This window comes from Schistocerca nitens, chromosome 3, assembly GCF_023898315.1.
Source record: "Schistocerca nitens isolate TAMUIC-IGC-003100 chromosome 3, iqSchNite1.1, whole genome shotgun sequence".
Lineage (NCBI taxonomy): Eukaryota > Metazoa > Arthropoda > Insecta > Orthoptera > Acrididae > Schistocerca > Schistocerca nitens.
The window spans coordinates 244,601,184-244,612,228 of NC_064616.1; the positions used below are offsets into that span (position 1 = coordinate 244,601,184).

At 41.9% G+C, this 11,045-nt stretch overlaps 1 pseudogene; it reads right to left on the minus strand.

Moving 5' to 3' along the window:
• Positions 1 to 450: 450 nt before the first annotated feature.
• On the minus strand, positions 451 to 568 carry LOC126250024 (5S ribosomal RNA; annotated as a pseudogene).
• Positions 569 to 11,045: the final 10,477 nt, after the last annotated feature.

Sequence of the window (11,045 nt, forward strand, 5' to 3'; positions counted from 1 at the left end):
ATGTATAGAAGTGAAACATGGATGATAAATAGTTTGGGCAAGAAGAGGATAGAAGCTTTCGAAATGTGGTGCTACAGAAGAATGCTGAAGATTAGATAGGTAGATCACATAACTAATGAGGAGGTATTGAACAGAATTGGGGAGAAGAGAAATTTGTGGCACAACTTGACTAGAAGAAGTGATCGGTTGGTAGGACATGTTCTGAGGCATCAAGGGATCACAAATTTGATACTGGAGGGCAGCGTGGAGGGTAAAAATCATAGAGGGAGACCAAGAGATGAATACACTAAGCAAATTGAGATGGATGTAGGTTGCAGTAGGTACTGGGAAATGAAGACGCTTGCACAGGATAGAGTAGCACGGAGAGCTGCATCAAACCAGTCTCTCGACTGAAGACCACAACAGCAACAGCTCCTCTGTTTCCCTCACAAGGGCTGAGTGTACCCCGCTTGCCAACAGCACTCGGCAGACCGGATGGTCACCCATCCAAGTGCTAGCCCAACCCGACAGCGCTTAACTTCAGTGATCTGACGGGAACCGGTGTTACCACTGCGGCAAGGCTGTTGGCCCTAAAGTACCATGTAGAGAGAATTGAAACATTTAGACGACAATGAAAGAGCAAAAAATTACAACGACAAGGTTAAGTTTTATGTATATCAATAAGTACTTTGTGCTAAATTTACAGGCATTGAGCACTTGAAGTAATTTTTGGTACGAATAGCAAAATTCCTGAAGGCGCATCCATTATTTCATTGTCTGTTGTAACAGTTTTCAGTTGATAGGAACGAAGACTATGGTACTTTATATGTTACTGCATAGTATGTTGGTTAAGTCAAGGAGCATGCCTGAAACAATTTTTTGATATGAAACTCGCCATTTGTGAATTTATGAAGGAAAAAGGAGTGCAGAGACGAAAATTACAACATCCGGAATGGATTGCAGACTTCTCATTTTAAGTGAACTTGACTGCACACCGCCCACAGTGAAACATTGCAAGGTAACTTCCTTCTGACTATGTGGGAATGTATTTAAAACGAAAATCGCGTTGTAGAAAGGACACATTCTGATAAAGACAGTCCAGCTCTCTAAGCGTACTGGCGTTAAAGCAAGCGTGAGGGCTGAAGATTTCATTGTAGTCCTGCAAGAATTAAGAGGACAGTTTTATAAACGTTTTGAGGACAATGTCAGTCTTATGTCTCCTTTAGAGCTGTTTTCAAGACCGTTTCCCCTTTTAGTTGAAAGTGCACATGTAACTCCTCGCGCTAAGACACCGAGGCTGAGCCCTCTGGCGCTCTGGTTCGGGCATGGCCCGCGTGTCTAGGGCGTCACCATAGCGAGATGAACTTGAGGGAAAATATTACCGACCATTATGTACAAGATGTCTTACTATTATAGGTACAAACGTAAGGGGGGAATAGAGGACAATGAAATAACTAAGTAAGACTAATAAACACAGGTCTAGAAACTACTGAGTACATGCATACCTTATAACAGAGTCGTAGAGGGTCGATACAACAGATCTGTACTTGAGGACAAATTCGAGGACGTACTGAAAAATAATGTCTCCGAATTTTCTAAGTGAAAACCCTTAAAGCTTTTTAAATAAAACAAACGTTATTAACATTCTACATCATTATTGTTCATGTGTACATATTTGCAAATATCTGCCACTACAGGGCTACGAATTGTAGCGAGTAACATGAGGGTGTCTGCTCGGCTCGAGAGAAGCAGTGTGCTGTAACAGAGTTTAGAATTCGAAGGTTTCGTCCACACACGGAGTACCTTCTCCTTCAGCATAACAATCTACATCTACATCTACATCCATACTCCGCAAGCCACCTGACAGTGTGTGGCGGAGGGTACCCTGAGTACCTCTATCGGTTCTCCCTTCTATTCCAGTCTCGTATTGTTCGTGGAAAGAAGGATTGTCGGTATGCTTCTGTGTGGGCTCTAATCTCTCTGATTTTATCCTCATGGTCTCTTCGCGAGATATACGTAGGAGGGAGCAATATACTGCTGGACTCGTCGGTGAAGGTATGTTCTCGAAACTTTAACAAAAGCCCGTACCGAGCTACTGAGCGTCTCTCTTGCAGAGTCTTCCACTGGAGTTTATTTATCATCTCCGTAACGCTTTCGCGATTACTAAATGATCCTGTAACGAAGCGCGCTGCTCTCCGTTGGATCTTCTCTCTCTCTTCTTTCAACCCTACCTGGTACGGATCCCACACCGCTGAGCAGTATTCAGGCAGTGGGCGAACAAGCGTACTGTAACCTACTTCCTTTGTTTTCGGATTGCATTTCCTTAGGATTCTCCCAATGAATCTCAGTCTGGCATCTGCTTTACCGACGATCAACTTTATATGATCATTCCATTTTAAATCACTCCTAATGCGTACTCCCAGATAATTTATGGAATTAACTGCTTCCAGTTGCTGACCTGCTATTTTGTAGCTAAATGTTAAGGGATCTATCTTTCTATGTATTCGCAACACATTACATTTGTCTACATTGAGATTCAATTGCCATTCCCTGCACCATGCGTCAATTCGCTGCAGATCCTCCTGCATTTCAGTACAATTTTCCATTGTTACAACCTCTCGATACACCACAGCATCATCTGCAAAAAGCCTCAGTGAACTTCCGATATCATACGGTTCACTAGCATGGTCGATTGGGAGATCATTCCAGTCTGGCAGGCAGCGAAAAACTTTCCGAGGGGCCGATCGTAGGACCTCCCCGGTTCGTTTGACGAAAAGGTTTCAGGCATTATCTGTGGCTGACGAAGTCTCTGAGCCGAATGCAATCGTCCACCCTGTTCCAGAGAAGCTTCTTGGCCCGCAAGGTCTGGGCATTCACAGAGGGTGGGTTTGCTGGTAGTTGGGAGCTCCTAAGTTAGGCGCGTAATGGGGCCCCTTAGGAACATGGCTGCCAAAGAGGGGAAGGAAGCCAGTGTGCACTCCGTGTGTATACCGGGGCGAGTCATTCCGGATGTGAAAAGGATGCTTCCGTATGCCATAAAGAGTACAGAGTGCAGCCAACTGCAGGTGGTGGTTGATGTCGGTACCAATGCTGTATGTTGCTTTGGATCACAGGAGCTTCTCTCTGCCGGCCGGAGTGGCTGAGCGGTTCTAGGCGCTACAGTCTGGAACCGCGCGACCGCTACGGTTGCAGGTCCGAATCCTGCCTCGGGCATGGATGTGTGTGATGTCCTTAGGTTAGTTAGGTTTAAGTAGTTCTAAGTTCTAGGGGACAGATGACCTCAGAAGTTAAGTCCCATAGTGCTCAGAGCCATTTGAACCATTTTGAGCTTCTCTCTGGTTTCGGGTGGCTAGCGGAAATGGTAAAGACTGCCAGTCTTGCTTGCGAGGTTAAGACGGAGCTCACCATCTGCAGCATCGTCGATAGAACCGACTGTGGTCCTTTGGTGCAGAGCCGACTGGAGGATCTGAATCAGAGGATCAGGCTGTACTGTGACCGTGTGGGCTGCAGATTTCTTGACTTGCGCCATCAGGTGGTGGGTTTCTGGGTTCCACGTAATAGGTCAGGAGTCCACACACAGGAAGCGGCTACGCGGGTAGCGGGGGCTGTGTGGAAGGGACTGGGCGGTTTTTTAGGTTAGAGGGTCTCAGGAACCACAGAAAGCGTGTCCGTCTAAAAGGGGACAGGTGAAACACAGTAAGTTAGTTGTAGAAACGATCGTTATTGTAGTTGTAAATTGTCGTAGCTGTGTTCGGAAAGAGCCAGAGCTCCAAGCCCTAATAGAAAGCACTGAAGCTCAAATAGTTATAGATACAGAAAGCTGGCTAAACCCGGAAATAAGTTCAGCCGAAATTTCTTGAAACGATCTAACAGTGTTCAGAAAGGATAGATTAAATAAAGTTGGTGGTGGAGTATTTATTGCTGTCAGAGGTAGTTCGCCTTGCAGCGAAATTGAAGTAGATAGTTCGTGTGAAATGGTATGGGTAGAGGTTATACCTGATAATCGGACTAAACTATTAATGGATCGTTTAACCGACCCCCCGACTCAGAAGATATAGTTGCTGAACAGTTCAAAGAAAACTTGAGTCTCGTTTCAAATAGATACCCCACTCATACCGTTATAGTCGGTGGTGACTTCAATCTACCCCCGATATGCTGGAAAAATTATACGTCTAAAGCCAGCAGCAGGCATAAAACGTCATCCGAAATTTACTGAATGCGTTCTCAGAAAATTATTTTGAACAATTAGTACATGAGCCCACTCGAAGCATAAATGGTTGCGAAAGCATGCTTGACCTTTTAAGAACAAATAATACTGGACAAATAGCGAGTATCGTGAGGAATACAGGGATAGGCGACCATCAGGAAGTTGCTGCTAGGCTGTATGCCGTAACACCTACAACCATCAAAAAGAAACGCAAAGCATATCTATTTAAAAAAGCTGATAAAAATGATTTTAACCCCATTTTAAGATACAGTCTTCACTCCTTCCGATCTGATCATGTAAGCGTAGAAAAGTTGTGGAATGATTTCAGAGAGATAGTATCGATAGCAATTGAGAGATATATATCACATAAATTAATAAATTAGACACAAAATGGGTCAGATCGCTGTTCCAGAAGCAGCGAAAAAAGCATGCCAAATTTAAAAGAACGCAAAAATTCACCAAGACTGGCAATGTTTTACAGAAGTTCGAAATATGGCGCTTACTTCAATGCGAGACGCTTTTAATAATTTCCACAACGAAATTCTGTCTCGAAATCTGGCGAAAAACCCAAAGAGATTCTGGTCATACAAAAAGCACACCAGTGGCAAGACGCAATCAATACTTTCACAGAGCGATAACAACGGTGAGATCACTGACGACAGTGCCACTAAAGCAGAGTTATTAAACACGGTTTTCCGAAACTCCTTCACCAAAGAAGACGCAGTAAATATTCCTGAATTCCAATCAAGAACAACTGCAAATATGAGAAACATAGAAGTAGATATCCTCGGCCGGCCGCTGTGGCTGAGCGGTTCTAGGTGCTTCAGTCCGGAACCGCGCTGCTGCTGCGGTCGCAGGTTCGAATCCTGCCTCGGGCATGGATGTGTGTGATGTCCTTAGGTTAGTTAGGTTTAAGTAGTTCTAAGTCTAGGGGACTGATGACCTCGGATGTTAAGACCCATAGTGCTTAGAGTCTTTTGAACCATTTAAAGATATCCTCGGTGTCGCAAAGCAGCTTACATCACTTAATAAAGGCAAGGATTCTGGTCCAGATTGTATACCAGTCAGGTTCCTCTCAGAGTATGCTGATACATAAGCTCCATATTTATCAGTTATAAACAACCGCTCGCTCACAGAAAGATCCGTACCTAAGGACTGGAAAACTGCTCAGGTCACACCAATACCCAAAAAGGGAAGTAGGAGTAATCCGTTGAATTACAGCCCCATATCACTAACGTCGATTTGCAGTAGGGTTTGGAACATGTACTGTATTCTAACATTATGAAGTACCTCGAAGAAAACGATTTATTGACACATAGTCAGCACGGATTCAGAAAATATCGTTCTTGTGAAACACAACTAGCTCTTTATACTCATGAAGTAATGAGTACTAGAGGCAGGGGATGTCAAATTGATTCCAAAGTTTTAGATTTCCAGAAGGCTTTCGACACCGTTCCTCACAAGCGTCTTCTAAACCAAACTGCGTGCCTATGAAATATCGCGTCAGTTGTGCGACTGAATTCGTGATTTCGTGTCAGGAAGGTCATAGTTCGTGGTAATAGACGGAAAGTGATCGAGTAGAACAGAAGTAATATCCGGCGCTCCTCAGGGTAGTGTTGTAGGCTCTCTGTTGTTCCTAATCTATATTAACGATATAGGAGACAGTCTTAGTAGCCATCTTACATTGTTTGCAGATTAGACTGTCATTTACCGTTTTGTAAAGTCATCAGGTGACCAAATGAATTGCAAAATGATTTAGGTAAGATATCTGTAGGGTGTGATACGTGGCAATTGACCCTGAATAAAGAAAAGTGTGAAGTTATTCACATGAGTACTAAAAGAACTCCACTAAATTTCGATTAAGCAATAAGTCACACAAATCTGAAGGCTGTGGATTCAACTAAATACTTAGGGATTACAATTACAAATGACCTAAATTGGAACGATCACATAGATAATGTTGTGCGTAGAGCAAACCAAAGACTGTGATTCATTGGCAGAACACTTAGAAGGTGTAACAGGTCTACTAAGGAGACTGCTCACACCATACTTATCCACCCTATTTTGGAGTACTGTTGTGTGGTGTGGGATACGCTTCAGATGGGACTGACGGATGACATCGAAAAAGTACAAAGAAGGGCTGCTCGTTTTGTATTATCGCAGAATAGGGGAGATAGTGCCACAGACATGATACGTGAACTGGAGTGGCAATTTTAAAACAAAGACGTGTTTCGTTGGGACGGGATCTTCTCATGAAATTTCAATCACCAGGTTTCTCCTTCGATTGTGAAAACATTCTGTTGGCACCCACCTACATTGGGAGAAATGATCATCACGATAAAATAAGAGAAATCAGGGCTCGCACAGAAAAATTTAAGTGCTCGTTTTTCCAGCGCGCCGTTCGAGAGTAGGACGGTAGAGAGACAGCTTGAAGGTGGTTCATTGAACCGTCTGTCAGACACTTTATTGTGAACAGCAAATCATGTAGATGTAGATGAAGCGCTGCGACATCTGCAACAATCCAGCGCCTTGCATTCACTGTTGTCGGCCGTCCTCTATACAGTCCCGAATTGGCCGTATCCGATTTTCTGTTGTTTCCAAAACTTAAAGGACACGTTAGATGACTTTTCTTTGATAGTGATGAAGCGGTGCTAGCAGAGGTGAGGTTGTGGCTCGGTTAACGAGGTCAAACATCCTACAGTGACGGTATCAACAAACTGATCTCTCGTTGGGTTGAAAATGGCTCTGAGCACTATGGGACTTAACATCTTAGGTCATCAGTCCCCTAGAACTTAGAACTACTTAAACCTAACTAACCTAAGGACATGACACACATCCATGCCCGAGACAGGATTCGAACCTGCGACCGTAGCAGTCCCGCGGTTCCGGACTGCAGCGCCTAGACCGCACGACCACCGCGGCCGGCTCTCTCGTTGGGAGAAATGTGTTCTTCGCCAGGGTGACTACTTTATTTATTTATTTATTTAAGCTGATATGATTAGGACCATCAAACCTTCTCTTACACGGACCAGAGTTTCACACATACAGTACCTTTTATACATTATAGTTACCTAAGAAATAACAAATTTAATATGACAGATAGTATTAAAATGATTTCAGTGTTTATAGTGACAACGCGAGTAAACAATACTGTCCATGAGCTAATAAAATGAATACTGGCAGTTCTGCTACTGCTGCTGCTGCCACTAATAATGCTAACAGTAATAATAATTATAGAACCATAATGATAGCGGCAGATATAAAAAGAATTTAAAGGTTTAGAAAACAGATGTTTTTTGATATAGTGAATTCTGGGGAAGGGAAGTTTAAGAGACTTCACCAACTAAAAGAACTGGGAAATGAGGAACAACTGGTTGGAAAGAACGATTTACGAGCGTAGGGTGCGAGTACATGAACAATGGTAATCATTATTATTGTTTTAGCAGGTATGTCGTTAACGATCTTCTGAGGCTGTAGATGTTATTCGGCTCTCTAATATGTTGCGAGGGTTTATTACAGAGTGGGGTTCCTGCTACTGAGGACTTCGAGGAAGTGGTTAAACGATTAAGTGGGACAGAAAGGATTTTGCTCTGGTGAGAACTGGCGTTTCTGCCATTTTGTTCAGACAAGAGCGTTAAGTTCGAGGAGAGAGATGAGTGACAGTGTCGTTGATAAGAGAGTAGCGACGACAGGGGGTATGGAAATCTCTGCGCTGGTGTGCACGCAGCCAGGTTAGCTGTGCGTACGATGGTGAAATATGATCAAACAATCGACCATCGTAGATATGGCGAACACAGCAATTCATAATGAGTTCCAGGCGCCGTCAGCTGCACTGAGAAAGACCTTGTTAGATATCATTACTGTAATCGATAACTGGAAGGACAAGTGCTTGTGTACGTTTCTTTTTCATATCAAAATGGAAGAGCTTTTTATGACTATGTTGAGAAATAAGTATGTAGGCATGAAGTAATGTTAATAGCGTTTATTTTATTTAAAAAAGCTTTAAGAGTTTCCACATTATAAATTCGAAGTCATTAAATACTTGTTTTGGAAATCAAACTGCTTTTTCCTGCTGCTAGTTATTTTATTAATCCCATACGCGTTTCGCCTTCTTTTCTAAGGCATCATCAGTGGGATCTATAATGATACAGTTTTGTTAGTTATAGATTATCAAACAGTTCACTTCGCGATTTTTTGTAAAAATGTAATTACTTACGATTTGCTGATCTGCGTTTCCTCACATCTGGTCTGGAGGTCTCACTACCACTTTTATCACTGTTCTATATTCACATCTTTGTGTTTTCGCTATACACACGCTGTTCACCATGTTTCTCACTCTTTTTTGTGGCGGACTATCGTTCTTCTGTCACTTGATACAACTATTTCGTCGTACACTTCTTTTCACAGCGTAAATATTGCGACTCCATTACGTGTTTCATCGTCTTTGGTATGTTTACCTATGTGTTGCCACCCTAACGAAGTATATGTTCGTTACTAACTTCTGTTTATGTTGTTTATACCGAGTGTGTGCGTATGAGTCAGAGAGAGAGAGAGAGAGAGAGAGAGGGGGGGGGGGGAAGGAGCCGATTTTTTTGTGGGGGGGGGGGGCGTGGCAGTTATACTAGCTGTTAGCGAGTGGCTGAAAACTTTGGTGACACCTGTTTTGACTTTTCGTTTCAATATTCTGGGGAGGGGTCATGGATAAGTGAGTGTAAAGATGTTGGGTTCTATTGTTATTACATTGAACAGTATTATTATATTTATCCTTTTTGCCAACATTATTCTATTATTTAATTATAATGAATTGCTTGGCATGTGTACTTGGTCATTCAATGGGATTTTTCCCTCTGCTTTGGTTTTATGTATGTGGTAATTTTCTTGCATGGTCAGAAGGTGCTTTTTATTGTTGATTCTAATTATTCTCATGTTATCTTCTCTAGTGGTTGGTTTGTGGTCATTTTCTCTTGGGTGTTCTACAAATGTGGAGTGGTTTGTCCCATATTTCCATGCTCTCATGTGTTCCTTGTATCTGACATCAAATGTTCTCCCTGTTTTCCCTATGTATGTGCCTTCACAAGTGTTACACTGTAACTGGTATATGCCTGCTTTCTGGTATATGTCTCTGTTTTTTGTCAGTTTTTGGGTGTATTTTTGTATAGAATTGTCTGTTGTGTATGCTATGTTTATTCCCTGTCTTTTGAAAATGTTGGTGATTTTATGGGTGAGTTTGTGATTCTATGTCATTGTGTACCATCTTGTGTTTACTTTCATCTTTTTCTGATTATCCTGTGTAGTTTTTATGGGACTGCAAGTTTGTGTTTGGTTCTCTTGTGTTGTTATCTGTGGTTTGGAGCTTTCTGCTTTTATTTTACTTTTTTGTCATTACTTTTCAGCAACAAACGTACATTACAAGTTTTCCACATGGCCGCCGTTCAAGTAAAGGTAGGCTTCAGCACGTCTCTCCATCGACGCCCGTACATGTTCAAAAATCGGAGGAGTGTTCTGAATGTATTAACAACCATTCGCAACGCATTCCAGGAGTTCATCGACACTATCGACAGAGCCGAAATACACCGAAGCTATTAAATATCCCCACACAAAAAAATCCAATGAGTTCAAGTCGGGAGGACCTGGGAGGAGATGGTACTGGCGAACCACGACCGATACACTTAGTATCGAAAATTCGTGCTACCTAGTGCATTCCTGAACAGCCACATGAAAGTGTGGCGGTGCATCACCGTGCACGTACTACTTTCGCATCGTTTCTCAATAACGAGCATCATCCCTATCAGATCCGACAACAGCTTGCCAAACTTCACGCGCACCGAGTGTGCTGGCCGCGTGTGGGCCACGGTTCGTACTGTCTCGCCTTTGCTCGGTCCTTCTCGGAGGTACTCGCTACAGCGCTACATTTCATTTAAGGATACAAGGTACTTTTCCGGCTCAATATTATGTAAAAATCAACACCTATTTCTTTCAGGCACTGTTTATAATGCATATGTTTTACAGATTTTTTGTTGATATTAGGTAATGCAGCACACTTTCTAAACAAATTAGAAGTATTTTGAATATTTTTGATCCTGATCAGAGTTATTAAAAAAATTACAAAGAAACTGATGCAATTTTTTTCCCCAATATGCTTCCTCAAATTGAGGTACCATTTTATCCAATGTTATACATTTAAACGAGACCATATTTTTACGAGATATGCATGACATGATCGCTGAGGTACTAGACATATTTAAATCCACCTATTATGTATATTACAAGAAGAAATAAATATCACACCTTATATTTTACTTTTTATATTTTTTTCCTAATAACAATGTTGTTTTTCTATAATTTAGTTGATTCTGCAATAAAGCTTAGTTCTACTACATAAGTATGGACTATTGCAAGTTACGGAAAAAAATTAGAGCAATGCTTTATAAAATTTAGGAAATATTTGTACCTGAATTCTAAAAAATACAATTTGTGGGAAATTGCGAATGAAGATATGAGTCCAATTAAAATGTGCTTCAGAACATTCTCGAAGCATAGTCTTCATCCTGCAGCATTTCTTCATCTTCAAGCATCCTCTTGGCATTCCTTTTAGCACTTCTTGCTTCTTTGGTAACTTGACGAGCGAATCTTTCAGCTTCATGCACCCGTTGTTTGTCACACGCAAGCAGTTGACCTTCCACATTAGAGCCACATTTTATGCCTAAATTTCTCAGAACTTCCAACCTTCCTATTACTTTATCACTGAAACGTATCACTGCATCTAGTACACCAACTTTTAATATACACTCCTGGAAATTGAAATAAGAACATCGTGAATTCATTGTCCCAGGAAGGGGAAACTTTATTGACACATTCC